Consider the following 27,292-nt stretch of genomic DNA (forward strand, 5'->3'; position numbering starts at 1 on the left):
TGGCTACCGTAACGGTCTGGCCTGGGCCTTTCGTTGAAGTCGTTTGCAGGACTGACAGTTGTGATTGTGTTTCCTGATAGTAAATGAGAGTAATAAAGAAGGGTTTTCAATTATGGCCATAACGGTCTGGCCTGGGCCTTTCGTTGAGGTCGTTTGCAGGACTGACTGTTGTGATCGTGTTTCCTGATAGTAAATGAGAGTAACATAGAAGGGTTCAGCAGTAGAGGGTGTGCCTCTCTAGCCAGGATGACAGGGGGAGAGAGTGATGGTAGTAAAAGGGAGGGGGTGAAATTTTGTTATTCTTGCCTAGGGCTGCAAAACACCTAGAAACGGCCCTGCTTAACAGATTGCACATGCCATGGGAGCGTGGAGGTGCTTTAATCTTCACAGGCTGCACATGCCAGGGGGATGCAGAAAAGACAAAAAAATGGCACCTGGCGCTGTTTAACAGTGGCTTCACTCCACAACTCTCACCACTTGCAAAGTTGGGTAGGCGGCAGGCGCTGCAGACTTGCTGACTCGCAGCGGAGAACACCTTCAGCGCGCGCTGACAATCACAGCGCGTGCGCACGCGCACTCAGCACCACGTGCACGGAGGAGAAACGGGCTCGAGGAACAACAAACGGCCAGGCATTAGAGCGCTGCACTCACCAGCGGCGGGCGGGCAGGCAGGCGATCACTGCAAAGGCTCCGCGGGACTCTGGAGGGACACAGCCTTCGCCGCGTGGCGGGCGCCACCAGAGGGCGCTAGACGAACGCTCCGTCGCCGGAGTGGCACCGGCAGACACCGGGCACCGCGGGATTCTGTAACAGAGAGCCACCCTCGTCGCCAGTTGTTGAATACCCAGGTAAGAAGGGGAACCCGGGGGTGATATATCACAGTGCATGAGGGACTAATGTGCAGAATGAAATCACGCTCACACACGGGGTGGTTTACTCGGCCAAGTGACCTGGAGCTTCCGGCCCAAGACCCTTTTATTGTTCATCTGCTTCCGGGTCGGGCGCCTACAGGTCAGGCATATACAGGGGAGTAGTGTGTTACCCCCCTCCTATCTGACTTCGCAATGGGGTGGCGGGCCACACAACATAACATTTAGGACCAGGCTCTGGAGAAAACTGGCGTACTAGGGCATTTCCTGGATTGATCCCGGTTCCGTCAGCTGTGTGCTGTTACTGCTGGCGTCTCGCTGGTAAAGCTGTGTCCGTGCCGCCAGTTTGAGCACAGCCCGGGGCGAGTGAGACCAGGACCGGCTGCGGCGAGCGGTGGCCCACACATTAGATTGCTCGCTCCACTTATGGACTGCTGCCGGCTCCAGTTACAGTGAGCGTGTGCAGAGCGGCAGTGTTTTTTTCCTCTGCAGTTTTCAGCCAAGGCTACAGTGTGAGCCAGGTGAGCTCCGATAGTGGGTGTGCGAGGCAGGCCCGGGGGTGGGGGGGGACGGTGTGCCTTGTGCTCCGAGCACTGGCCCGGATCTCTGCACCTGTGTTCCGTTTCCGGTGGCGAGAGGCCGCGGTGAGTCGCACAGAGCCGCAGGTGTGTTGAAGAGAGCTGCAGCGAGAAGGTGAGAGGAATACAGTAGTGCGTTGTGGGCAGAATAGAGACGTGGATTATGGGGAGTTAGTGGCTGAGCACAGTACAGTTACTACAGTCAGTCTGCACAGCCCAGTCCAGAAAGAGCTGTTCCGCTGAAAGAGATGCTCAGTATCTGAGGAACAGAGTCGTTATAGAGGTTGTGCGAGGCATTGAGGCAACAGTGACAGCAACTTGACTCAAGCCAGAGTGCTTGCAGTAGTAAGGACGCCACGGACATTGAGGAGTCCGAGCAAAGCGAATAGAGAAGACAGTTAAGCGGTGTGTGGTGCTTTGTAGGAAGGGGAAAAGTGGACTAACGTACCGTTACCACATAAAGGTAGCATGCACTCAGGAAAGGTAAGAGCCACTGGTCCTCCCTTAAGAAGAGCAAGGAAACTGCAGGATTCAAAGGCATCAAAAAAAGTGAAAGGAAACACCCTTGGAGAGAATCAGTCGCTAATCTCTTCAATTGCCCGTATGTTTGAAAAATCGATGAAAATTCCACATAAATTAGATTTTTTGAAAGACCCTCTCAGAGCTATTCTGTCAATACGAACAGCGACAGAAGCAACCAACCTTCAATCTCAGATTAAACCGGTCTATAAGATGCAAGTCACTGACCAGGATCAGGACCTCAAATTATGACTATCCAAAATCACCTTGGGGTAAAGGAAAATGAAGACGTGTCGGAGGGGCGTATCACAGACTTGAAATGCTAAGTATAGTTCCAGCATTGCAAAGGGAACAAGGTGATATTGACTCACCGGAAATACAGCAGGAAGTACTGCAGAAAATGTTTGTAACAGGTGCACCACTACCATTGGAGGTCAAAGTGGAAATTAAAAGAAAAAAAATTGAGATGGAGAAGGAGACTATGCATCCACTGCCTGAGGTCATCGAGGTAATGCAAGAATCATTATTAGCAGGTTCTCAGGAAATACTGTCCAGAGTGAACACTAGCAGTAAGGCCTGCATGAGAACAAATTCAGATATACAAGTGGATTTGGAGAACAGCATCCCCCTGAACGACTGTTCAAGGGAACTTAAAGACAAACAAGAAATAAAAGAGAACTCGGAATAAAAGTTGTAAATATACAGCTCTGCAGTGCACCGAGCACCAATTACATCTGTAATGATAAAAAAATGCCCGAGCAAGACAAATAAGATAGAGGAAGAGCAATTAAATCCCCCAATGAGCTCTGCTAATACATCACAATGTGATTCTGAATATCAGCAAACTAAGGGGCATATCTACAACATACTGCGATAAACATTGCAGTGCGCGCATAGTGCAAATTTGTTTAATGCCAGGTATTGCCAGATATAATCGCCGAGATAACGCGTTATTATCAACGCATATCTCAACAGCGATAAAAAAAAAAACGGTGATAGCGGGCAAATGTGCTTTTATCGCTGGAGATCCAGCGATAAAAGCACAGCGCTATGGCAAACCTTGTTGATAGGGCAGGGTGTGCTTAGCCAAAGTATCCACCTCCCATAGGACAAAATGGCTAGGTAAGATTAAAAGCAGGCGTAATGAAACCTGCGATAAGCGCGGTTAGCGCTACTTTTATCATCGCTACGCAGGTTAACGAGCAGATTGCTGATAGGAGAAATGTCTGTTAGCGACATTTCCAACGTTATTTTGGTGAGGAATGCCCACTTTGCATATCATTAGAAATGCAAAGCTGGGGGTTAAGGGAAAGGGTGCAGATGCATGGAAACACGCGCTATCAGCTGACGCATTCTATAAACATCCATGGTTTTCTATCAACACAGCTTCTTTTAGCCAGATTTTTTCCATATCCGGTTCATAAGGAGTTTCTCCTCTTGCTTTTGCCTTACTAAGTGTATTCATTTGATTTCGTGACTCAGTACTTTGCTCCTTTTGATTTTTTCCACTTTTGCTTTGGTTGAATAATGCAAAATACTTATTACTTTTATCATTAGTTTTAATGCTGTCTTCTTCACGTACTTCTTTATCCTGATTTATCTGAATTCCCATTGTTTCATTACTGTCAACACCTGTTAGCTTCGATTATGCTTCTTGATATTGTATAGAATTTCTTGAGTTGCGCTTAGCCTTGTTTCTTAGTTTCTTCATAAGACAAATACTCATTTAAAAAATCAACTAATAAAATAACAAAACATCTATCACTGCTTCTGGATAAAGACTTGTTTGCAAAAAAGAAAGCATGCATGGTCATCAATTAATGGTTATACAAAGATGAAAGCCAATCATATTTTGAGACTGCATGGTCTAGGAAGAATAAACTTATTTTTATAAAAGCTTGTTTTGGTTTTTTCCCCGGCCAATGCCATGTAATGCCTTGGCTTCGAACAGTGGAACAGTTGCTCTGTCGCTTATGCAAATTGGGAGAAGAGAACATTATTAATTTACTGTGTGTATGCCTGAAACTTAAATTCGAAAAAAAATCTTTACAGAAGCGGCATTTTAATGTACAAGGTATTCGGACTTGTAGACAAGCGCTGATAAGATGTTTGAATTCAGACGATATACTACTGAACTCAGCTTTCGTAAAGTTTTTATTGACATTAAGAACTGAGTTCGATCAGCAAAATCAAACTGAGATGTAATATAGGATGCATATAAAATGTAATTTGAAATCAGTATTATTAAGTCTAAACATATTTTATAATATGCATGATTGATTTGTCTACTCATGTTTTTTTAATCAATTTTTAGAACTGGATCTTTTTATGGCAGGAATGATATTGTAAGCTTTTAATTAATCAAACGAAGAATTAATTGAATCCTGGACTTGCTAATCGCTCTTCACACAGATATATCAGTGCAGGTGAAGCTGGGAGAAGGAACGCACCTCTCAAAGCGAATTCCAACAGGCAAAGGGCTAAAGCAGGGGTGATACTTGGCTCCCACTGTTTTCAATCTGTTTTTGACTGACTTGACACTGGCATTTGCAATTCCCATGCCTGAGGTTAGGGGGCCTGGTGCTCTTGAGCCTCATGTATGCTGGCGATGTAGTCCTAGTCAGTTATACTAAGGGAGGCTGACAGCGCCTTCTCAACACAACACAGGAATACTCCAACAAAAACAGACTGACCATCAATTTCAACAAAACACTTGCTATGATCTTTGGACTATCTCCCAGTGGTCCGTCCAGAACTATTAGGAGGACATTAGCGGAAATTATTTGTGATTATTTAGGGGTTAGTGTGTATGTACAAGTTGGTTCTCTTTCTTTTTGTATGTTAGGCTTTAGTATATGTACAATTGATGTGTATATGTGTATTGTTGTTTCCTTCCTGATTATATGCCATTTGCTATGTAGAATGTAAATATGTTCTGATAAAATATATCTAGATTAATAACTAGAGACAGAGTAATTAAATGTGCTCTATCTAAAAACAATGTGTATATTTATTCCTTTATACCACTTTTGTTGATTATATATGATAATTGGCAGCAACAGGACACACCTACCGGCATGGTTCTGGTTGAAAGAAATAAACATCATTCCGCTACAGACTGCAAATACCTAGGGGTGATCATTGGCAAAGCAGGCAACTTTGTGCCACAAAGAAACACTATTAAAAGGAAAGGCCTGGCACTAGCAGTGCCACGAAAGGTTCTAAAGGTAAAATTAAATGGGCCATCATTCTACCCTCTTCTCTGGTAGTGCACGCCAAACTGCTGCCAACAATAACATACAGCAGTGAGCTCCAAAGAGGCAGGGATGCAAAATCCTATTAAGCACACAAGTGAAAGCATACAGGATCATCTTCAGCCTACCTAAGTACACCTTGCCACCGCAAAACAGACTGGTGTTTGTTCTCCAAAAGCAGTTCCAGGTGAGGCAAGGAGATTTCATCAACCTTTGGGGCAAAATCAGGAATGCGGCTCCTGGCACTCTTAACAATCACTTAAGGCAGGAGCTCTGACAGCTGTACTCATCGCCTGCCAGAGCATATCTGAAGGAATCCCTGGCCAGGACCGGGTTGACCCAGTTATGGGACACCCCAACTACCCACTCCTTGCTCAAATAAATCAGTGTGGAAATCAATGAAACTCCTCTTTTTGGTAGAAGACAAGGGGGCCCTCTCAGCGAGAGCACACGCCTCAATCATTAAACACCTACACTGCACCAGCACCCCAGAAATACTTCAGCCTAGGATTCCCTAGATCCATCAAAAAGCTATTTTCTAAATACCTTCTGTGATGCTACCATGCATATTTCATTTTCCCCATTGGCTGAAATTCTTCACAACAAAGATCTGTCGCTTGTGTGGGACTGACACTGAGGACATACCGCATCTTCTATGCACCTGTGAAGAGCTGCTGGAGGAAAGAAAACAAATGGTGAAAGCTCCATTTAACCAAATAGGGATTTGTTCATGGAGACAGGCCGTGCTGGCCTTCTTCGCCCCTGAATATCCACAGCTGAACTGTCAACTGGTAAAATTCATCGCATTGGTGCGCAGGAAATTGCCAAAGGATACAACATGCTGAGAAGACTCTTGGTGCCTTGCACCTACAGACTATTATTTCTTTTAGCACTCAGCACCATCTGCACTTGGGCTTGGAGCTGGGACATTAGGCAAGGGTCTCCGTCTACCACTCCAAGCAAAGAAGCCTCTGATTAAGATCTGGCCAATTCCCAATCCTGTTTTTTTACACAGAGCAGTTTCTGATCCCCTGCACTTCCTGCACATTAGTATTGAACTTAAGTCAGGTATGAGTTTCTGGTTCCCATCCTATACGAAGCTGCCTCCAACCAGGGCCCCCTTACTTTCAGTCTCAGCCTTTGCATACAGCACTTTCTGATTCCAAACTTTTGTACTTACTCCCCTTCCCTTTAGGGCTAGCTCAACATTTTCTACACTCTCTCATTGGCACTCCGACAACAAGAAAGATTTCTACTTATTGCAAATGCATTGTTTGAATACTGTTATTCATTGGTTTTATTTTAGCACAATTATTACAATAGTCTATAAGTAATTTTAACTGGTTTCAGTATTTGCGAAAGTTTTTATCCTATGTGAAACACAGTATTGCGTATGTATTCAATGTTTTATTGCTGGTGTTATTATTGCAATGGTTTTAAGTAACTATGCAAATAAAATAAACTTGAACTATACAGAGGTATAAGCAAATGTTCTGAGCAGTTGTGCCCCCTCCCTTTCCTTCTTCATAGGATATAAATGGCAGATAAGGCATAAAAATAAACCAGAAAAGGGAGATGCTTCAAACACAGAGCAGCTGCTGAGGTTGACATGCGGTACGACTATATTATGAGGATAGGTTCAACAGTAAGGCATGTGGGGAAACGTTAATGGTTTGGAATGCTGTATATTAGTTCGGTGAAACAGCCAAGTAATTACATGGCAAGAGATACTTTTGAATGATCCTCATCCTCGGACCCTGCTCCTCCACCTGGGATGGCACCTGGTGGCCCTCTGCCCTCGGGAGCCCTCCCACCCCGACAGACCACGCCCGGAACCTCAGCATAATCCTCGACTCCTCCATCTCCATGAACCGCCAGGTCAACGCCGTCGCATCAACTAGTTTCAACTGCCTCAGCCATCCTCCGTAAGACCTTCAAATGGACCCCCCCCCCCCCGACTGCAGAAAGACCGTCACCCACGCACTCATAACCAGCAGACTAGACTACGGCAACGCCCTCTATGCCGTAATCAACAAAACTCTTCTACATAAACTCCAAACCATCCAGAACGCCGCAGCCAGGCTCGTCCTAGGGACACCATGCCACAAACATATGACCCAACACCTACGAAGCCTCCACTGGTTCCCCGTCGAAAAGAGGGTCACCTTCAAACTCCTAACCCATGCCTACTAATCCCACAACAACATCCGACCCAAATACCTCAATGACAGAGTATATTTCCACATACCCAAGAGAAACTTCCGCTCTGCCGACCTCGGCCTGGCAGAGGTCCCCCCGCATCCGCAGAAACAGAACAGGCGGGAGAGCTTTCTCCTACATCGCAGCCTAAACCTGGAACAAGCTCCTGGCCAACATCAGACGCTCCCCAACCCTTCACACTTTCAGAAAGTTCGATCAGCCCAGCTTTCCTACGCAGTGGTCCCCCGCACCAGAAAGACCAGATCGGGAGGCCGCTCATTCTCCTTCCTCGCGGCCAGAGCTTGGAACGACCTTCCGCTCCACCTCAGACCGATAACATCGCTCTCCATCTTCACAAGAAACCTCAAAACCTGGCTCTTCGACAGACCCCCTCCTTGATGGACTGGAACCTGCGAACCCCCCCACCCCCTCAGCACCTTGAGACCCTTACGGGTGAGTAGTCACGCTTAACAAACACCTGATTTGATTTTGATTTGTGCAGTAGTTGAACATAGATATTGAATAGGAGAGGTCAGAAGCATGAGCCCTATGCTATCCCACGCGTCAGACAGCATCTTCCGTTTCCATCCCACAAAGCCCTCTAGTCAGTATCATCACCCCCTCTTTTTACATTGTTCGAAGATAAGTAAGAAACCACTTAGACTATGCCTTGGCCCAGCCAAACAAGTTTTAGAAAGCACACATCCTCTTTGACCAACGTGGTTTTTGACATTATAGACAAGGCTTTCAGGACAGTATTTCAGTAAGTTGACAGTATCTGTCTTTCGCACAAACTCTCATCTTGGGGTATTACTGTTCTGTTACATATATCACTAGTATTGTTGCAAGAAGAAACACGTGCAGTGGGGGAGAGCTCTAGGAATTGATAGTAATGGATAGTGAAGTTGAGTCCTGCGCTCTTGACCCTTTACTTGTCTTATCGGAGGGAAAATATCATATTCAAGCTTTGCACTACTGATAAAACCCATCTGTCTTGTCCGAACTCATCTAGCGCTCCCTTGATGAAGTAAATCTGTTTTGGGAGACAAATTCCCATGAATGAATTGTTCAAAAACTTGCCTTTGGCTCGACTGAATCTAGACATTTCCGGTAGATACGCTAACTAAAGTTAGAGGTTGCCAAACCCTATATATTTCTTGTGGTGGAATTTAATTATAAAATCAGCTCCAAAACATTATTTCAAATATGAGAAGAAACACAGGAGCAGTAATGGTGCTACCTACCAGAGATCACTTTCAATTCTGTGGTGAAAGGCAGTAAATATTAAGGTGTTGTGAGCCCCCTATGTCCCTAGAACCAGATTTCATTGCAGATGCTATGCTAATGATCCCTTAGCTTCTTGCCTTAGAACTCATGTCACTCATGCTATGCCACTTCTTATATATTTGAGATTGCCATAAGGCTTTTCTGTGTCACCGCAGTGAACATTAAATTTGTGCCTATACACAATGCATTGAGGGATGTTTACAAGAGAAATGGCACAGCACGGCACGCAATTTAGCACTCCCACTCCGTGTCATTTAAAAAATGCAGGGATGCATCTTATTTACAAGAATACAGTGCTGGAGCTAAAAGAAGCTGCTTAACGCCAACACAGACACCCTTGCGCCATTGTTTAAGGGTCCTTGCATTTCAGGTAATCAATCTGCAACGTTGGGAACCCTTGCACCAAGGTGTCTGTGTTGCAGGGAATGATTGTTTATGTGCAGGAAGGGACAACTTCCTTCACATAAATAATCTTTAAAGGCAATTTGCTCTTTCTATGTGTGCGGCAGAATGCAGCACACATAGAAAGAATAAAAATGAGGAGAAATAAAAGTATTTTTACTCGTTGTGCAAATCTGAACGCCTGCTATTCAGTGGGGTCAGGTTTTGGTGCTGCCTCAGATTTACAGATCCTTGCAAATCCAGGGCAGCATAAAAATGCAATGGGTGTTGATGATATCTGCATACTATACAGTAGCAGACTATTCCTTTCTGTTGTTTTTTTCTATAGGGTTGTACTAAGACCTGTGTTTTCAAGTCTTACCCTCAGGTCTAAGAAGGACAAGCTCCTATCTGAGATTGTATGTGTAAATTTCAGAAATTCATTTTGTGTGTTCACCCACTGGCAGAATTCCTCACAAGTGACAAGATCCCCTTTCCAGAAGATTAAAATGTCATCAATAAACCTTTTCCACAAGGTTAGGTTACTGATGTAGGGGTTACTTGGGTGCAAGATGACTTTTTCTTCAAAAGTAGCCATGTAGAGGCAGGCCACACTCGGGGCGAAGGTACTTCCCATGGAAGTACATTGGGACTGATGGAACAGTTGTTTCTTGTACTCGAAGACATTTTCAGTTAGTGCCAGTGTGGCACATCCCAGGATGAAAGAAACTGAAGTTGGTGAAGTCCAGTTTTCTTTCATGAGAGATGATTCAATTGCAGTTAAGGTGGCACGTTGAGGAATGTTCGTGTATAACGCTTCTACGTCAAGTGTAACTAGAAGGTTGATCTCGTCAGGGCCCTGTATTTCCTCTATGATCCGTAGGATGTCTGTTGTGTCACATAAATAGGAAGGGATTTATTTCACTAAAAGTTGTAAGAAGTGATCACAAAATCTAGACAGGGGTTCGAGAAGTGAGCCTATCCCTGAGACTATAGGCCTCCCTGGGTGTTGTACCCTTATGAATCTTTGGGGGTGTGTAAAAGTAAGGCACTCTTGGATCCTTTGTTATCAGGAAATCAGCCTCTTTTTTTAGTAATCCAACCGTTAGTTTCAGCCTCAAACACCATACAAGCAATTTCTGATGCGAGTCTGGCAGTGGGATCTTCAGAAATGGGAGTATAGTGACTGGTATTGCCAAGCTGGCGTTTGCACTCAAGGTCATAGTCAGTAGTGGACTGGATCACCATGGCCCTGCTTTATGGAGATGCTAGTGTCTTCAGCTAAGGCTCGTGCTGCTGTCATTTCGGCATTGGACAGGTTATGGAAAGGGTTGCCTCTCGGGATCATTGCCAACTCCTTCAATACTGCTCTTTCAAAAGTTAGTATTTCAGGGGGAATCATGCTGTTGTTTGGGGTGAAAGTGGAAGGATTTCGTAGACCAGAGTCTCCTGTGTTGGTCTGGGGTATATCTTGGAATTATGCTTTCAGACACATTTTTCTGAAGAATTCCTGAATCTCACAATTGTCTCTGAATCTGTCAGATCTAGGAGTTGGTACATATCCTATTCCTTTCTCAAGTACTAACTTCTCAGTTTCAGTTAAGGTCCTGTGTGACAGGTTAACCACTAGTTCTTTTTGCCCCTGGCCCTGCTCCTGGTCTCCACTGTATGTGGCGTTTGGTCTTGCCACTGCACTCCTTTCTGCATCCCTCTTTTCTGCCAGTGGGTGAAGACACAAAATGAATTTCTTGAATTCACACATACAATCTCAGATACGAACATACCCTTCTTAGACCTGAGGGTGAGACTTGAAAACACAGGTCTGAGTACAACCCTATACAAAAAACCAACAGACAAGAATAGTCTGCTACTGTATAGTAGTCACCACCCCAGAGGGCTCACAAAGATGACCTACCATTTGGTCAGTTCCTCCGCATTAGGAGAAACTGCAGTACCCTCACGGTCTACAAAGCAGAGGCCAAAGGATTGGAACATAATCTAAGACAGAGGGGATACCCTGAACGTGAGGTCAGAAACTCCTTTAAAGGGGCAATGAAGGGGGCGTGGTTAAGATGGCGGCTTAGGCAGACGTGTTGTTCTGCCTCTCCCGCAGGCGGCCTAGCTCAGCACCGGTGATCGGCCGTTTCCACCTGGCCGACACCGACGACATTAGCCCAGCTGGTGCCGGTGGTGACGAAGGAGGCACAAGAGCAGCAGTCCGGTGCGGACATGACCCCCGGGGTCCGAAAGTAGGCGACGGAGAGCGGACCTGCGAGGGAGAGGCCTCTCGGAGAGGGGGCGCGGCCTCGCTGCAACTGAGGCCGGGCAGGCACATCCAGGGTCGGCCTGCTACGACGTGGAGCCCGGGAGGAGGACTGATAAGAGGAGCCGAGCCGCGGGACGATCCCTGCCAACCCCGCGCAGGAGCACACAGGCATCCTAAGCCGGGCTAAGCAGAGCGAGGAGGGGACCCGGAGGCCGAGGTCTGGCGGGGAGTCAATGCGGCCCCGCGGCGGTGGCAGCCAAGCGGGGGCAGTGAGAGCCAGTCGGCGGTAGCGTGAGCCCCTGCGGGGTGATCGGCAGCGGACAATGCAGAGGGGGACTCCTCCCTCCCTTGAGCGACGGAATCAGCGAATGCAGTGCAGTCGCGGCGGATCCAGAGTGGCGAGATATGGATCGGCTGCCTCAGGGTAGCTGCAGCAACTCGGGCAGCGGTGAGGAGATTCGAGGTGGGGGCCCCGCCGGGGGAGGGTGAAGCGTTCCAGGTCCCTGCTCACCCGGCGGACCAGCAACATCCAGTACTCTGCGGCGGGTTTGGGACCCCGGCGCGGCTAGTCAGCGCTTGGCGCCCGAAGGGCGATCGACCACGGCTGAGTGAACGGGCGTAGAGTCACCGGGAGCACGGCTTCAGAGTTGCATCAGGGGCACCACAGCAGACTGTTGGGGTTCGACATCAAGTGTGAGACCCGCATGAGTGGACTGGACGGCAGAGGCGGCAGAGTCGATCAAGGCAGACGGGCGGCCGGCACTGGATAGCTGTCGGGCGAGGTCGTGACTGCCCCCGGGCGAGTAGGTGGAGTAGACTGGGGCACGTTATGGTCCCCCCCGAAGGCCCGCAGAGACAAGACACTGAAAGAACTGTTCGCGAAGCAACAGGGGCCCTCGACAGGGGTCATGGCGGCGGATGCGTCTGGTCCCCCGTCCACGCAGCCAGAGGGAGCTGAACCGATCACTAAGTCATTTCTAGAATCCATGTTCACTGGCCTGAGAGCTGATATCCAAAATCTTCAAAAGGAATTCGCGGCGGAACTTAAGGAAGTTCGCAGGGATGTGGACGGCATCGGGGAAAGGGTCGCCACGCTTGGGGACAAAAGTGATGGTCGCGATACGGAGCTGGCGGCGCTACAACAGGAGATCATTCGGATCCATGACCAACAGGTCGACCTTCAGTCGCACGTGGAAGACCTGGAAAATGGTCTCGACGCCATAACATACGCATCCGGGGAGTGCAAGCAACCGAGGACTCAAAAGCTCTATTTGAATTCACGAAAGAGCTCTTTAATCATATCCTAGAACGCCCACTGGAGTCGGGAGTTGCGGATAGACCGGGCACACAGGGTGGGTCTCCCGAGGCCCTCATCCGCCACTCCGCCCGACATATCAGTGTGTGTGCAAGACTACCGCACCAAAGAGGACATACTGCGCAACGCCCGTCAACAACACCCAGTGAAGTTCCGAGACCACGCGCCGGTGCTATACCAGGACCTATCTGCCCTCACGCTCCATAAACGTAGACTTTTTAAGCCGATCACGGCGCACCTTCAGCAGCGCAACATTCGGTATAGTTGGGGACATCCCTTCCGCTTGGTGTTCCACATTGACTCTACCAATTGCGGTCCCTGTCAGAGGCGGCCAAGCTGTTGGGGGTGGAGTTACCGGCGGAAGACAGCGGTGCTGAGGGGGGCCAACGGAGGCAAAGACGGCCGGACCGGGCTGGCGCCAACAGGGCCGTCGTAAGCGTGCTAAGAAACCCCCAGTGGCGGAGATCCTCCGAGGACAGCAAGCAGCACTAGAGACAGTGTCCGCGGGTCTGCGTAGTCTTTCGCCCAGCGGAGTTGTGTGACAGTTGAAGCCGGCATCACCACTGGATTTTTGAACGGGTCGCCTGTGGGTGAGGGGGGGCTTCTCATTGTGCTACCTCACTCTGCGTTGCTACATTACCATCCACCGGAAGGTGGAGGACACTGGTTATGGACTGTTGCTGTTCAATTGTTGGGAGGTTGAGGTTGGGGTTGGGGTAGCGTGTTGAGGGAGGGAATGGGGTTCCACGTCCATCATGGGGTGGGGTTGTGACAGTTGCAGGCACACAGGGAACCCGCACCGCTTGCCCATGGTACATTCCTCCTGCACGGGCTGCGCAGTACACATTGCATTTCCTGAAATGCCTGGATGGAGTGAATGGCGCCGCACACGCTTAAAATATTGACCCTTAATGTTAGGGGTCTCAACAACCCGGTAAAGCGCAGAGCCGTGCTGTCCTGTTTGGAGAACTCCCAGGCTGATATTTGTCTCCTCCAGGAGACCCACTTACTAGCGCAAGACTGTCACCGGCTCAGGTCCCTTAAGTTCCTGGTACAACTCTTCTCTTCTAGCCCCACCAAGACGGTGGGGGTAGTGATCCTGGTGGCCCAGCGGTTTAGGGGGGAGGTTTTGCAGAAGGAGGCGGAAATTAGAGGACGGCTGTTGATCTACAGGTTTGCCTTGGGAGCCCTAACCTTTACCATCGGCTCTCTCTACGCTCCCAATGAGGGTCAGGAGCGCTTTTTGCAGTCCGCCCTCACGGAAGTCTCGGCAACGAGCGACCGCCATATCCTCTTGGGGGGAGATTTGAATCTCGTTTTTGATAACATACAAGATAGATCTTGTCAGCGCACACATCAGGCAGGTGCACTTTCAGCGGCGGGCCTTGACCGTCTACGAGACTTAGGGCTTGATGATTTGTGGCGTAGTTTCCACCCGCAGAGTCAGGAGTTTTCTTATTACTCTCATGCACATAAAACATGTGTGCGGCTGGATTACCTTCTGGTTTCCTGCGCGGTCAGAGAGATGACTACGACGGTAGAGATAGGGGTGGCTTCGCTTTCGGATCACGCTCCGGTGTTTACTAGTTTGAACCTGCCACCGGTGGTGCGACCGGATAGGATATGGCGACCTAGGGACACCCTGCTACACCGGGAGGAGGTGATGGGGCAGATTTGTGGGTCGATCACAGATTTTCTTGCACACAACGCCAATTCCGACACAACCTTAGCGACACAGTGGGCGGCGATGAAGGCGGTCCTTCGGGGAGAGTTCATTGCTAACTCTGCTGCTGACAATCTAGAGCGGCGACGCAAGCGGGAGGAGCTTACACAAAAAACTAAGGAGTTGGAGCGGATGCATCAGAGGACGGGGGCCCCTAGGGTGTGGCGGCAGCTGAGAGCCACCCGACAGCAGCTGGCTGCTCTTGATCAGGATAGAGCGGAATACGCTGCCCTTCGCTTAAAACATGCCTACTACATGGAAGGGGATAGGTGCGGGTGCCTTCTCGCGCACAAACTTCGGGAGGTCCGGAAACGCCAGGGGGTCCACGAGATCTGCCGGGAGGACGGCACGAGAGTTACCGAAGACAGGGACATAGCTGAAGCATTCTGTGCATACTACGCTACCTTGTACACTGGCTCTCAGTCGTCCGCCGATGGTGGGGCGGCCTTCCTGGACTCGGTCACGCTCTCAACTCTGACCAAGGTCCAGGCAGATCAGCTGGATAGAGACATCCGTCCTGAGGAGGTGATAGCTGCTACCTCCCGGTTGAAACCGGCGAAGGCCCCTGGGCCGGATGGCTTCACCGCCATCTTCTATAAGAAGTTTTGCACCTTGCTGGCGCCTCTTCTCACTCGGCTCTTAAATTCCTTCTCGATCGCGGGGGCGATCCCCCTCAGACCTTTTGGGGGCCCACATAGTCATCCCCAAGCCGGGGAAAGACCGGACTCGCTGTGGGGCCTACCGCCCCATCTCGCTGTTGAGCGTCGATCTTAAGCTTTACTCGGGAATCCTGGCCGGCCGACTGGCATCGTATATGCCATTCCTAATTGACCCAGATCAGGCGGGGTTCATCCCAGAACGTCAGGCCCCGACAATACGAAACGTGTCCTGCATTTGGTCGAGAGAACCTCTCGTACGGCGGGAGAATACATGTTGCTCACGATCGATGCTGAAAAGGCGTTTGAACCTGTTCACTGGCCCTATTTGGAGCAGGTATTGCTGCGGATGGGGCTGGGGGAGAATTTCCGCACCCATATTTTTAACTGCTACAAATTTCCGTCGGCGATGGTTCGGGTGAATGGCCACACGTCCACTAGCTTCCCTATAGCGAGGGGCACGAGGCAGGGGCGCCCGTTGTCGCCGCTGCTTTTTGCTGCATATATGGAACCCCTTGCCCAGAGGATCAGACAAAATCCGGGAATTTCCGGAATTAAGTTCGGGGGGTATATTCACACCATCAGCCTATACGCGGACGATGTGCTATTGTCTCTATCAAACCCGCGGGAGGCACTGCCGGCGTGCATGGCGGAATTGGACGCCTTTGCACGAGTGGCGGGGTTCAAGGTAAACGCGGACAAGTCGGTGGCTCTTGGCCTCTCCCTGACTCCTTCCACCCGGGAACATTTGCAGAGCTCCCTCCCGTTCCAATGGGCGGAGGAATCGGTCCCCTATTTGGGGATTCAGTTGGCTCCTACGCTTTCGCGAGTGGTGGCCCTCAACTATGCCGCTTTGCGCCGGAGGATCCGCAGGGAGTTAGGGCAGTGGAAGCATTATCCCCTCTCGTGGTTGGGCAAGGTCGCGGCAGTCAAGATGACCATATTACCACAGATCCTCTACCTCTTTCGCACCATTCCTCTGTATCCGCCGGTGGGGTGGCTTCAGCAGACTCAATCAGAGTTGGCCCAGTTCATTTGGAACGGGCGGAGGCCGCGCATGAAGAGGTCATTGTCCACTCTCGCACCTGAAACCGGGGGACTCGGGATCCCTGATCTTCAGCTCTATTTCCAGGCCGCACAGTTACGCTATCTGGTGGAGTGGAGCCGCTGGGAGTCGGAGAAACATTGGCTGTTTCAAGACCAAGCCGTAGTAGCCCGGCCTCTACAAGAAATCCCCTTCCTGTGGAAGCAACACAGGCCCCTCAATCTCTACGCCTCCCACATCACTCGCGTTCCCTTAGAAATCTGGGATCGAACTAACGTCCCTCATGATCTCACCACCTTTCCCTCCCCGCTTACAGCCCTGTTCGACAATCCAGAATTCACTCCTGGAATGGACTCGGCGGCCTTCAGCGGGTGGAAACCAGCTGGCTACCGTTTCCTCTATCATATGTATGATGCAGAGGGGGTGCACCCGTTCCAGCAATTCAGGCAGGAATACGGGTTACCGGAGGAGGAACGGATCCGATACCTCCAGGTCCGACATGGCGCTCGATGGGCGGATCCGCCCATTTGCGGACCGGCGGCTCTCCCAGTACAAGCGATGGTTAATAACACGATCATCAGATAAGCAGCTAATCTCGGATCTGTACAGAATGCTCCAAATGCGATTCGCGCACACTTACAATGCAGGACGGACACGTTGGGAAAGGGAGCTCGGTAGGAATTTGACTCACGAGGAGTGTGGGGGGGATATATTACAGGGCCAGACACTCAGCGTACCACATGGGACTCACGGACACCCTCACAAAGATTGCGACCTATTGGTATTACACTCCGGAGCGCTTAAATGCGATAGATGGGCAGAGAGATGCACACTGTTGGAGGGGATGTGGGCAGATAGGCACCTTGACCCATCTGCTTTGGGATTGTGAGTGTGTCCAGCCATACTGGACCCAGGTGCTCGACGAGGTGGACAAGCATTTCGACACTACGATACCGCGCTTCCCGGCATACACACTGCTGGGCCTCCCAAACCCTTTGACATACCTGCTCAAATCGCGTAGGGGACGACAGATTGCCATAGCGTTGGGCTCAGCTACACAGAATATACTTGCTCATTGGCGCACTCCCAACACACCAACGTTTACGGACTGGCTATACTGATTGTGGCATGTCCTAGGTATAGAAAAACTAATTCTAACACTGACCGGGGAGGGCTCCAAATATGGGGAGTTGTGGAGGCCCTTTCTGGCATTGTTGTCCTCCGAGTTCAGGGAGGTTACTTGTCCTCGCTATTTGCGCCTGCTGTGGCTGTCCGAGGAGCGGACGGAGGGGTAGGGCTTGGGAGCGGCTGAGACAGTGGGGGAATGGGGACAGATGGACGTGGAACGGGGGGGAGGGGGTGGGTTGGGGGTATGGGAGGGGGTTTTATTTTCGATACATAGTTTGCTCCACAGCATCTAATGGGGATTACTATGGAGTCTCCAGATTGGTCCACGTTTGATTTAGACTGCGGCAGAGAAGTGTGGGACCTGTCCACCATTCAGAGACTGAGCAAGGTGTGGTTATCTATTTGGGTTGGAGCCTTGTTGTATATTTTTGAAATGCCAATAAAAGATTTAAACCATAAAAGGGCAATGAATAATCCCCGGGAGTCACTATTACAAACAACACCATAAGAACATACCGACACCTTGACATGCGTCACATCGTTCACATCAGATTCCACATGTAAGGGATATCAAGAAGCATTGGGGTATCTTGAATACTGGAGACCTGGACATACCCACACCCAGGTTCGCCTTCAAACGAACTAAAAACTTGAAAGATATCCTAATACACACAAGACCCAAGACCGAGAACAACATGGTCCAAAGAACCCTTTGGGGACTTCCTCCAGTCACTGGGCACTGTCCATGTGGTACCTGTGCGGTTTGTGAACAAACAAGAGTCACAAGAGAGATTACACTCTCAGACACATTCATTTGGATTTTGAAAGGACATACTAACTGCAATACATCCTATTGCATATACATGGTGGTGTGCCCATGCAATAAAAAATATGTAGGGATGACCATGTGAGCAGTTAAAACACGCATTACTGAACATAAGAGTAACATAAGATGTCAGAGAGTAACTACAGAGATGTACACCCACTATAAAGAACTAAAGCACAGTCCAGAATCCTTACAGTGGCTGGTTCTTGAAGCCCATCCTAAAATCACACAACAGGCACTATTCAGAATAGAGCAACGCTGGGTGTACCGTCTGTTCATAGCACAACATGGCCTCAATGATGACATACCTTGGGCATCCCTAGCGGACAGATAAAACTAACCTGGTCAGGTACTCCTGGAGCAATTCCAAGGCCCTTTCACCTGTAGGAGTCAATGGGCTTGTGGACAAATTCACCTCTGTGACTAGACCTGCCCCGCATGATGTGATTGGCAATTTGTATGTTAGACACATGGTTGACACCACATTGCGCACAATCCGAGATGTATGATCAGAACCCTGTAAGACTATTGATCACATGACACCAGCTCCCACATTGGAACGGGGGTTTGGGCTATTTTACAATGCGAACCCTGTGGCCTTAACCAGGGCTTCTAGATCCATATACACGAGAAACTAGTCCATTTTGTGGATGCAAGAAAGCTCATAAACATACCTGTATTAAGAGTGGGTGATCACTTGGAACTGGTGCATGCCTCAAACTACACTGCAAGATGGCTGCTGGTTTTACCACAAATTGATGAACTATCCTACCCGGATCTGGTCATGTGGTCCTAATGCGACCCAGGAACTACCCCCTCCCCACACGAGACGCCGGAAAGTATTTTAGCGCCAGCACTAGGCAGCTTGACACTTTTTCCAGTGCCGGCGGAGAGGGGTAGGTGACTCGGCCAACTCCCTCAGCGGATGGGTGAGTACAAACAGATTGCGGGCTAAGTCTGAATCCTGTGACAGAACGTCCTTACGAGGTGGGGTGCTGACAGGTGGAACTCGCCACACGACAAACTGCTACACCCTTGCACCAAACAGCGAGCTAACGGGCGAACTTGGAGTTCTTGGTTGTTGAGACACATTCTGACAACGGGGAGGCGGACTACCCGAGAGTGGGGGCCTTCCGTTGTATGAGTGGTTGTTTTTGGTTTTGGAGCCATTTACCACTGAGATTCACCTACCCAGTGCCACTGTGAGATGAAATGGGGGGGCTTTTGAGTAATGAGTTTGCTCTCCGTCAGCTGACACTGAGACATGCAATTTGGGCGGGAGTAAAAATGATAACATTGCCCTTGCTTTCCTGTTTTTCTCACTGGTTTGCCTTCCACTCATTTAGGACACCATGCTCCAGGTGTCTTGATACTCAGCCATACATCGATGAAGTGATACTTTCACTAAGGCTAGGTGAGTGGTTTGACAGCCATACCCACCCACACTATAGGTGTGGCTTGAATGAGTGATTTTCTGATACCATTGTATGATCTCTTTTAAGACGGTCTTTTAGGAGCAATCCATTTATACCCTGGTATGACACCAATTAATTACAGTCTTCTGTTTTTAACTAGTTTACCTACCTGTTTTTTTGGTGGGTGATTAATTAGCACTCACTGAAATTTTATGTGCCACTGACATCACTATGCACTATCATATGCTCACGAGCAAGGTAGGAACAGTAGAGGGAGTTGTGGCTATACGGGACCGTGATAGCATTGATACAGATGTAATCCCATTCTGTATCCCCTTCTCTTAGGTCAATTCATGACACTGCGGGAAAATTACTCATAGTGCTAACACGTGATAAGTAGAACCCACCCCACCACTTGTGGGTAGATATATTCAATTACTAGGTTTTGAAGAATTGCCACGGATCATACTGACCAGCAGGCATGAAACATGTTGACCGTTTAGAGTCAAGCATAGCTTAACTGAACCATCATGTCAGAAAGCTGCCACTCTTCTTGTTTTTAATGAGGTGGATCGCCAGCCTGAATAAAAGTCTTATTTGGACTATCCTACCTATTTTAGTCACTTTTTCATTACGTCTACACCTTCTATAGACTAGAGCCCTCACACCCACTGCACCATATGGTGAGGAACAAAAGATCTCAGTTAAAGAGCTCCTTTATGGGTGCCCGTTGGGTATTGCAGCGCCGACCCGACGTGGAGCAGGTCCATATGATGAAGCATGACACCTAGCTGGCTGGGTGTGTGAGGACCCTAGTTCCAACAGGAAGGATTCCTTCCCCCTCCTTCTCTAAGCCACCCTGCTTGCACACACAAGCAGGGGCTCCCTGATCTTGGTCTCATTGGCACTAAGATTAGAGTAACTGCATATCTTTAGGTGATATTGCATTTTCTTTCTGTCATTATTTTGCTATTTCACTTATATTATTTAATGTTTCTCTTTTTTTATACAATTTTATTGATGCTCATTTCTTTCGTATAGTACTGCCATTACATTTCTTATATTCCTGCCTTAATTTTATCATATAATGTATTTTTACCATATTGTCTTGTACATGCTATTGTGCTGTTAATGCATTGCTTACTTGGCATGTTGGTTTCGTTTGCATTTCCCTTGCGTTTATTTTCTCTTGCGTGGTCTAACTTGAGGTGTAACTGTATTTGTGATTTTTGTTGGGGTGCAGTCCACCCAGATCACAATTTTATTTGTGTTTACTGTTTGGGGATTCTCAATTTGCTGTTATCGTCCCATTCTATACTTTTCTCTACATGTCCTTCCCCAGGGATGATGTGTTGGGTGTACACCACCCATTTTTAGGTCTCGCCTACGCAGCGCGCATGCGCTGATTAGGAGGGGACCTCATGTAATCGATTCCGTTTTTGCCCTAAAAACGTGCATGCGTTGCATTGCTTAGAATGGCAACGCGTGCATGTTTGGCTATTCCCTTGTGGGAGCGAGCGGCGCCATATGGTAGCAACTATCGCGCTTGCTCCCGCAAGGGAAACACTGCCTGCTCTCTGCCGCACTCCCTCCCATCTCCTACTTGCGCGAGCCCACGCTTGTTTTTTTTGTAACTGCTGTCTTGCCGGTACACTGTACCCAAGCTTTACTCTTCTTTATCTTTGAAAATATTTTCTTTATATGAGTTGTGAGTTTCACCTATATGATGAGCAATTTCTGCTGAATCTAATCCCTTCCTTCTGATGCCACATCTTTGAATGAAGCCTTTTATCATGGAGTCTTTCCCGAACTCTGTATCGTGATCCAAAATGAAGCTGCACCCTTTTTACCTGGCCTGGTTTCTGGTAGCCGCTTAACTCTTCTCTCCAAGTAATCATAGCACAGAAGGGAGGGGCATAGCTATGATTTTGTGTAGAAGGTGCAGTTATATTATGTACTTGTAGAAACCATCGCAGTTGACTACCTGCTGTGTTTGAATCCCAACAATGCAATTTCATGCTTCTGAGGTGGGCGCCATAAATTGGGCAAATATAACTTTACAGCGCTCAGAAGCGACTCAAGTGCGATTCCTAGCACGACATAAAAACAAGTTATCATTATCAAACCATCCTTGTGTTCCTTTACTGTATACCACTGCTGATCCCCCCCCCCCCCCCCCCCCAACACCCCTTGAACAGCTTTCATGGCTTAGGTGGTCAAAGGGCAAATGCTTTTTAAATGAACTACTTAGCTGATATTCAAACATACCAGAATGAATATAGTTATAGCGATTAAACCAGGCCCAATCTGTTCGATTTGTTTTTTACAGTATTTGTTGTTCTAAAAAATCAGTCATACAATGCGACAAAAAAATATTTTTTATAACGTTGCTTTTATTGTACTATACAAACACGCTCCTTTCTGTAAAGGTCATCAAACGGGTGTGCTACGTTCCGTGAAACTAGGGTCTGAACCGGGTGGTATTAGTGATTCTGCTAAATGCTATTAATGCTTTATAAACCACATGAATGTGACTGGTCCGCTCTCCCTGTTCTAAGCAAGTTTTATTATTTCTTAAACAAAATGGAAATTCACAACTTCTTAGTTTAGCACCCAGAATAATATGCTGCATGGCTATATACGTATAAGGTCCCAAAGGCGAGACCTATTGGCAATGCCAATGCTTGTTTGCTTTCTGGTTGGGTGTAGCAACAAATTGCTTGCTTTCTGTTGGGTGTAAGCCACCCGTTTTCTGATTCTGGTAGGGTGTAGACACCCTTTGCTTGATTTCTGGTTGGGTGTAAGCGACCCTCTGCTTGATTTCTGTTGGGTGTAAACGACCCTCTGCTTGATTTCTGTTGGGTGTAAGCCACCCATTGCTTGATTTCTGATTGGGTGTAGGTCACCGTTGCTTACTTATGATTGCTTTCTGTTTGGATGTTATTCACTCCGTGCTTACTTTCTGGTGCGGCGCACGTCCAATGACCAACACCAGGGAGGGCCCCCTTTAACCCTCCAGCGCATAGCACCTGAGGTTTCTTCTTTTTTTCCCCTGGGGTAGACACGGAAGGCTTTCCGCGTCTCTCCTTGAACCCCGTCCCGCCCATCTGTGACATCAACGCGTCATGAGGCGCTCTGATGTCATAGTTTTCCCCACCGTAGCCGAGGACAGGCGCATTGATGAATACAGGCCCCAGCTAGGCCCGCAGGACACAAGGGTTCGCTCTCCTGCAATGGAATCTATAAGGAAGTTGGCACGGAAACTGCAAAGTACAAAGACAAAGTTTATTAACCCTTAAGGGTGGTCCTACAATCCATACAACACCCTTCGGTATTGCATAGAGTAGCACAAAGAACTTGCGTACACGGTCCCCTTTTATACACAACAGAGGGGTTCATAAGTGGGTGGATACAACATGAGGCAAGGAATGTTACCTTTTATGGACATTTTCGATACAAGATCAATATGTGGGCGGAGCTGACATACTCCTTGAGCCCGCGAAAACATGGTCAAGCAAGGACTAACTGATAACAGATGTGGTCAAGCCTGGGCATGCGCCAGGCGGACAAAGGAACTATTTATAGACTGTTACTAGGCAGATTACAAGAGCAACTAACACGAAGATAGGACTCTTCTCGTGTTGAGCACGTGGAGACATGACAATACAAAATGGAGTCCAGACTTTAGTTAACATAACGAAAGAGACATGTTCTAAGGAAGGAGAATTCATGTCTTTAGTAAATGCTTAATCACATCGTGGTTTCAATTTACAACAGACGACCCTTTCAGCATTTACTGAAGACATCCGGTTTGTTAGGATAATCATCGTATATGTCAATTGTCATCATTTCTTCTACTTCTTTAGCTAAACGTTTCTGATAAGTGACATTGGCAATAGCTTTCTTATCGGGAATACAGAATGATACACATAAGGAACAGAGCAAGGGACCACATTGGACACAGATGCAACAAGAAAACAGAACTGCTACAATTATACAGAGACCAGTTAAAACCTTCCAACCCCAAGCAGTGATCAATGCCCAAAACCATCCAGAAAAGGACCAAGTGCCGTTTTCTGTATGGATTTCAGCTGCAATTTTATGCAGCCTGTTGATAGCATTATAGACTGACGGTGTGTGGTCAGGGATAAACACACAGCAACTACTTCCGATAATTTTACAAGCCCCACCTCGGTCAGCTAACATAACATCTAACACCATACGATTCTGCAATGCAACAATTCTAGTAATCTGCAATTCTTCCGTAAGATTCCCAAGAGCAGCAGCGGTTTGATTTGTCACAGCCTCTACCACTCTTGTTAACCTTCGAACTTTCCTACTATTTAGGGCAGCTCCAACGAAGAAAAACAATCCTAAATTAAAATCAATATACTGCTGCAGACTGGTGTCAGTCTGATCCACATCATCAATTGATAGAGTACGTTTATACCTATTTACAGTCACATTATTTAACAACTTCAAATCCTTATGATAGGATGCAGGTGCCAAAAATACAGGAGGCAATAGAAATGCTACATAACATACTCCAGACCAACCGGCTGGCAAACGGTAATAACCTTTATTTCCACATACGAAGTATGTATTATGGGATGCTAAGAAAGTACTGTTATTCAACCCGTCGATGTTTAATATGGTAATGCAATCACTAACACCAACAGGAATATAACCCACACTCTGGACACACAGGTCCGCTTGAGCTTGTGCCACTTGAATCACAAATCTGTCTTTTCCCACAGTGTCTCTGGTGTTCGTGAAAATATAAGGAATCGATTCATTGTCTGGTCGATACTCTTCCCATTCCCAAATTGTCCCATTCGCTTGCGGATATCCATCTTTATCCTGATGCCATTCTTTATTGAGTCTGAAGAGTAATCGTCCCACTGTGGGTTTCCGAGTGGCAAAAAGCAAAGTGTACCATGCTCTACAAGAGCCATTATGAGAGAAAGGAAGAGGTATGAATGGCGTTCCTCCTTTCTTCTGATGAGCTGGCATCATACCACATATCCAACAGTTCGTAGCATTCGTGGCAACGTGGGTATGATGCAACATCTGGATGAAAGTGTTATTCAAGTAAGACTGACGATGCTTCAATTCTTGATACGGAAGGGTATAGAAGTAGTGCTCCTCAGGCACTGGAGTGGTCAACACAAGTAACTCTCGAGCAGGAGTCACATCCTCCACAAACCATGTGGTTATCCCAACAATAGCTACTGTGAGCATAAAACCTGTTGCACAAAGGATCTTCTTTTTCTCCATGTCAGAATAGAGAATCAATATCTTCCTGAAACTAAAAGGTTTGTCAGAACTCTTCCCTTAGGCAGCGGTCGATTTCTTCACCAACGGGCCAAGACGGGTGTCGCTACACTAATGCAGGGCTGATCCCCCCCCCCTTGCCTCATTGGCTCTCCGTTTCACTAACCCAAGGGCCGTTCTGACAACATGTCCCGATACTGAAGGATTCACTTCCTTGGCCTGAGATGATATCGCTTTCCTCCAGGAGTCGCGTGGTCCGGAAAGAGCTCCTCAGTGTCGTTCGGTTTCCCAGCACGGCCTTTCTCTGCAGCCAGAATTTCTCGTTGATCGGTCAATACAGCAGACTCCACCAATCCGGGCGGTACTTTGCGGCAGTGCAGGGAATGGATCCAATTCTTTCTGTTGGAAACTCGCACAGCCGTCCTCGTTGCAAGTAGGACCTGCTCAGGACCAACCTATCTCGGCTCCAAGCTGTTCGTCCTGTCAAAGATTTTTACCATGACATAGTCGCCAGGCCGGAGACTATGTCCTTCACCGGTGGACCGATCAGGGAGCGCCTCCCGGACCTGTTGATGAATAGAAACCAAGTTATCCGTTAACTGCGCCAGATAATCATTCATCATTACACAAGGTACATCATACACAGTCTTAGGTTTTGGTGGACCCCAAATATTCATTGGGCGTCCAAAGACAATCTCGTACGGTGTAAGACCGGTTCGAGAGTGCGGTACCGATCTAATTGACAATAACGCCAGCTGTAAAGCATCTGGCCAAGTCAAAGACGTCGAAGCTTGGATTTTAGCGATCTTGAGCTTCAGTGTACCATTATACTTCTCGACTAGTCCCGCAGATTGAGGGTGAAACACTGCGTGGAACTTCTGGGTGATGCCCAGACCCTTCAAAACATACTTTATAACATCCGCTATAAAGTGGGGTCCGTTATCACTCCACAGAAGTCTACAAACGCCATATCGAGGGAAGAACTCCTTCAACAGCATCTTGGCGGTAGTCATTGCAGTATTGTCTTTCGGAGGGTATGCCTCAACCCATTTGCTAAAGGCACAAACCACTACTAGAACATACTTCAAATTGTTACAGCGCTCAAGCTGGATGTAATCCATCTGCAAAACCTCAAAGGGTGCAGTAGGTGTTACAAATCCTCCTGCTGGAGTTCGAGTACCCTTTCCTGGGTTGTACCTCAGGCAGATCATACAGGTCTGCACCACTCTCTTTGCCGTGCTAGCAATCTCTGGATGCTCCCAGACTTGGGTAAGCAATTTTACAATTGCGGAAGCTCCAACATGTGCTAGCCCATGTGCCATCTGAACCATAGGTTGTACAAAAGCCGTGGGTAATTTCCATCTATCCATCTGCTTATTTCTCCAGCAACCCTCATCATCCAATTCTCCCTCACTGGACCATTGCTCCCGTTCTTTATCAGAAGCGGTCCTCTGTATTTCTCGCACTTCTTCCTTCGCATCATGCCATCTTTCTACTTGCGACTTCACTACATACATGGCAGTAGCACCGGGCTGCATCGCAGTCTCCCGTGCCACCCGGTCTGCTAACGCATTCCCTTCTCCAACTTTATCGACTACTTTCCTATGGGCGCTACATTTAACGATGGCAATTTTCTTCGGATATGTCAATGCAGTTAAAAGATTGTACTCCATGTGACGTTAAAAACCCTCTCTCCTTCCAGAGCAGGCCGAAATAGTGCGCTACTCCGAAAGGCATACCGGCTATCTGTATAAACATTCACACACAATCCTGTACTGAGCTCACATGCTCGTGTTAATGCTATCAGTTCCGCTGCTTGAGCTGATTTCTGTGGTATGCGTGCTGTCTCCACTATTGTTTGCAATGTGGTAATTGCATACGCTGCTGAAGTCGTACCATCTGGTAGCTTCAGGCATGACCCGTCCACCCACAGTTCTCCATCTACATCTGGAAAGGGCGTATCCTGGAGATCAATACGACCCTTTGTTTGTTCCTCAGTCACAAGAATACAATCATGTGCTTTCCGTGCTTCAGACTGAGTCTCGGGGTATGGCAACAATGTGGCCGGATTTAACGTTACGCACCTCTTTAACGTAATATGAGGAGCCAAAAGCGTCAGCTCATATCCCGTTAAACGGGCACTGGTCAAATGCTGCGTCTTTGTCTGATTAAGCAGGGCATCAACAGCATGGGGGACTAATACCAACAGCTTATGAGATAACACAATTCCCTCGCTTTGGCGTATTGACACAGCTGTCGCCGCAACCGAGCGAAAACAACCAGGCAATGCTCGGGCAACAGGATCAAGTACAGCCGAAAAATATGCACAAGGGCGCTGCTTGTCGCCGTGCATCTGCACTAAAACTGATAATGCACATCCATCTTTCTCATGCACATACCGCGAAAAAGGTTTGGTATAATCAGGAGTCCCTAACACTGGTGCTGAACAGAGGGCCTGTCGCAATTTCTGGAAGGCAGTGTCACACTCATTCGTCCAAGGAAGCGGAATAGGTGTGTCTTTTGTCAAAAGGGCTAACAATGGCTTAGCTATGTGTGA

The 27,292-nt window shown here is 48.0% G+C and overlaps 1 protein-coding gene across 2 annotated transcripts in view; it reads left to right on the forward strand.

Annotated features, from left to right (window-relative positions):
• Nucleotides 1-722: 722 nt before the first annotated feature.
• LOC146870101 (olfactory receptor class A-like protein 1) overlaps nt 723-27,292 on the forward strand; it is a 387,504-nt gene continuing 360,934 nt past the window's right edge. The window contains exon 1 of one of the 2 annotated variants that reach the window (XM_085627916.1): nt 723-848. The gene's annotated coding sequence lies outside the window, so the exon portion shown is untranslated. The remainder of the gene's footprint in view (nt 849-27,292) is intronic. The other variant, XM_085627932.1, reaches the window with a different exon arrangement.

The sequence above is a fragment of the Triturus cristatus genome, chromosome 1_1 (assembly GCF_964204655.1).
Source record: "Triturus cristatus chromosome 1_1, aTriCri1.1, whole genome shotgun sequence".
Classification (NCBI taxonomy): Eukaryota; Metazoa; Chordata; class Amphibia; order Caudata; family Salamandridae; genus Triturus; species Triturus cristatus.